The sequence below is a fragment of the Microtus ochrogaster genome, chromosome 8 (assembly GCF_000317375.1).
Source record: "Microtus ochrogaster isolate Prairie Vole_2 chromosome 8, MicOch1.0, whole genome shotgun sequence".
Classification (NCBI taxonomy): Eukaryota; Metazoa; Chordata; class Mammalia; order Rodentia; family Cricetidae; genus Microtus; species Microtus ochrogaster.
The window spans coordinates 13,234,393-13,238,325 of record NC_022015.1 but is presented as its reverse complement, the minus strand read 5'-3'; positions in this window follow the sequence as shown (position 1 = coordinate 13,238,325).

Below are 3,933 nucleotides of genomic sequence, written 5' to 3'. Positions count from 1 at the left end.
GGCAAAGGCACTGCTGGGCTCTCTGATCTCATTTTCTGGAACGCTGACATCTACTCCCAATATCCCCTTATGCCAATTAATTACATAATCATAATACCTTAATCAAGATCAGAAATACATATACATATGACAAAATTGACCTTAAAATCCATACCAATGCAAATTATTGGAGAAAGATTCCACTCACATCATCCCTCTCCCTTCACCACCTATAACAGATGAGGGATCTGGCCCTCCTCATTTCCAGTTGCAGCACTCAACAAAATGGGTCCTGCTTCTCACCTAGGCATAGCTGACCATGTTGGCAGGGATTCAGGAGACATAGCTGTGAGGGAAAGAGAGTGGAATAACTGCTACACTATGCTGATCTGCCATGTGGTATTGAGGCAAATATTTCCACCTCCAACCCGCCTTTGACACTGCCAGCTGTGATGGACAAAACATCCCAGTATGGTGGCATACACCTGGAATTCCAGCTCTAGGGAGGGAGAGGCAGGTGGATCTCTATGCATTTCCAGTCAGCCTGGCTTACATAATAGATTCCAGAAAAGGCAGAGATTCACTCAAGCAGGGCTAAACAGTGAGACTTTGTATCAAACAAAAGAAAAACCTAGAAAACACAAAGCAAGAATACAACTTATCCATAATACCAATGACATACAAAAGAGTTCTACAGTAGCCCAGAATGAAGTATAACAAAGGTTTATTTATCTAGGGATAAGTTCACAGAAAGAGTAGTGATATCCACAGTTCTTCGCATATGCTGAGAACTAGAACCAAGTCTAGCAGCCAAGAGCCCCTTGCATGCTTTTCATCTGCATGTATAGTACATGAGACCATGCCCAAAGTGGGCTGGTATCTTAAAGGTTATTGGCTGAAGAAGTTCCCACAGCACCTCCCTCTTTCGTCTAAATAAGAGAGTTCTAAGCCTAATACAAAACTATATACAATAAGAACAAATATAAATTATTGTCCAAGGAAAGGAAGAGGAAAAACATGCATAAAAATTAGAATTACAACCAGCATGAACAACATCAAACAAGAAACATATGCAAATGTTTCAATAATTGTCCAATGTTAAGGAGTCTAGGCCTTATATTAAAAATGGCTTGGTTAAGTCATGAGAGGAGAGTAACTATGACTAACTAGTCTTCATCCTCATAAAAACACCTAAGAAGGGAAGTAATATTACTTGAGTAAACAGGAAGTGCAATCAAGCAACTTCCAAAAGGTACAAGTAATAACAGAGACAAACACACAAAGTCTCATTTGCAACACTGAGGAAACCAACTCTGAATAAGTCTCAGTTGGTAGAGCCTGGGAATATAAATTCCAGGGTTGTGGGTTCAAGCCTCATGTTAGACATCAATTTGTTGTTGTACAAATGAGTTCCAAAAGAGCCTGGAGTATAATCCACAATAGAATGGAGTATAACAAAGGTTTATTTATCTGGGGATAAACTCACAGAAAGAGTAGCTATCTGAAGTCTTCTGTGCTTTGGGAACTGGAAAAGAATCCAGCTGCCAAGGGGTCCATGCATGCTTTTTGTCTGCATTTATAGTGCATAAGACCATGCCCAAAGTGTACCAGCATCTTAAAGGATATTGGTTGAAGGAGTGCCCACAGCATAATAGCACCATCTAGAATATACACTGTTAATATAAGCAATGTCCCACTGATACCTTCTTTGAGAATATCAATAATACAAGTGGCTACATTAATTCAATGCTTCTTGTTTGCCAGGCATTGTTGCAAGAACTTTCCTGCATTGTTTTAATGAAGCTTCAATACAATCCCATTGAGCTCTTATATCAACATTGTCTCCTTATTGCAGATGAGGAAACTGATGCTGGGAGTAATTAAATAACTAAATTCACACATATTAGATGTTCATTATTCTGAAAAAGTGGACTCATACTTTATAAGCAGTTTCATAAGTGAAACTTTTCCCTAATGGGGATTGTATATTAAGCAATCATTTCAATGACTGCATGGTTTTCTGATGAATGAGTATTAATTTGTCCAGTCTCTCATCTTTTATAAAGAATTTTATTTTATGACTTTCAAATATGTGGGTGCACATGTACACATGTATGTAAATCTGGATGGCAGAGGCATTGGATCTACAGTATCTGGAGTTTCAGGTGGTTTTCCCGGGAAGTGTCCTTTGCAAGTACAGTATACACTTTCAACCTCTGAGCCATCCCTCAAGACCCTATCCCTTACATTTGAACACTAAAATTTGTGTTTCATATGCTCTTGTGAGGAACTCTGCCATTGCTAAAGACAATGGTATTCTTTCCCTTTTGGAAAGGACTGCAAGGAAGTCCCCAAAGTTAAATAAACTACCCAATGCTGAGTCCTCTGGGCTGCTGGCTACTGTAATATATATAGCTATTATAGATATATATGTATATGTGTGTATGAATTATTTTACAGTAGCCAATGTCCCAGAGGACCCAGCACTGATAGGTATATATATGTGTGTGTGTGTGTGTGTGTGTGTGTGTGTGTATACATATGTACATGTTTCCTTACTTGAACAATGGAGAAAAGCTGTTCTACTTATGGTTATTTATTATGCTGATGATACCTAATTTATAATTTAAAAAGCCAAAAATAAAAGCATAGAACTGAGTCTAAGAAAGATGAGTTGGCATTCTTCCTGATCTTTGACCAGTGAGTCAAATGGATGGCACTACATCCTCTCTGACAGATCAGAGATCATCTATCTATATATGAACAGCCTAGGTTAATTTTCTTCAACTAACAATGCAGTGAGAATCTAGTAGAATCACTGTACCTAGAATAAACATGAAAGTTTATAGTTTTCTCACTGTCTGTAGAGCAATAGTATAATGTATCAGTATTTGCTGAAGGTTCTTGGACCTTGAAGAAGACATGTAAAGAATAGTGATGGTTTTCTATGATTTATAAAGTTGTTTTTCTGAAGGGGTTATCCATCCATTGCATACCTTTGGTCACAAGACTATCCAGGAACCCTTGCATTATTGGATCCTGCAAATAGTACATGATAAAGACAATAGATTATGAGGGGTTGATGATTTTCTTTATATAATGTAAAGAATAAGTAAAAGGGGATTTGACATGAGGAACTTGTATCCTGAGCATAACCTTTGCATACAACCAATAAAGATGATCCTGAACTAAGGTTCAGTTCTCAGAAACTGTTGCTCTCTGCTGCCAGAGAGACTAAAATTCAAATCTGGGGTGACTCTCCTGCTTTGAATGGCTCACATGACAGAGAACCTGCGACACACACCTACCAACTTCTAAACTTCACTAATAACCTGCTACCCAATTTCCTTGACCTTCCTCATATTTTGTCCCTTAACAATAAGTTCCTACTGATATGGTTTCTTCGATTATTCTGTATTTTAATACCAATTGCCCCATCATGTTGAAGCCCTGTCTATCCATTATTGATGCCTTTCTTTAGCTTTACTACATAAGAAAAGAACCACAAAGGGGAATTCTACATTCACTTTCCTCTGCTTGGTGTACTCAATCCCCAAAAATGTCCAGTTCTCATTCCCACAGGCCTGATAATGCTAAAGTCATTAGTGTACCCTACATACCAGCCCCTTCCTTAGAGTCTTGCTTTAATCTTTCAGCAGCACTGATACTCTTGACCACTCTCTCTTATCTTGAACCATCCCCATTTCCTCTCAGTTACAGTTTTTCTCTTATTTCTCTTCAGTCCCTTAACTTTTTCGTCCCTGTAGAATTTCCCAGGTCACTGCTGTATAACTTCTTTCTTCTCACTCAAGAATCTCTTGCTGCATCTTTTCCAGCCTGAATGGATAATATAATATCTATACATTCTTGAAAAGAAACCCTGAACACGGGGATAAAAAAGCTTGTTTGAAGTGATGAGGTGAGCAGGTTTGCTTTTTGTCCCTCCCGGCTTCC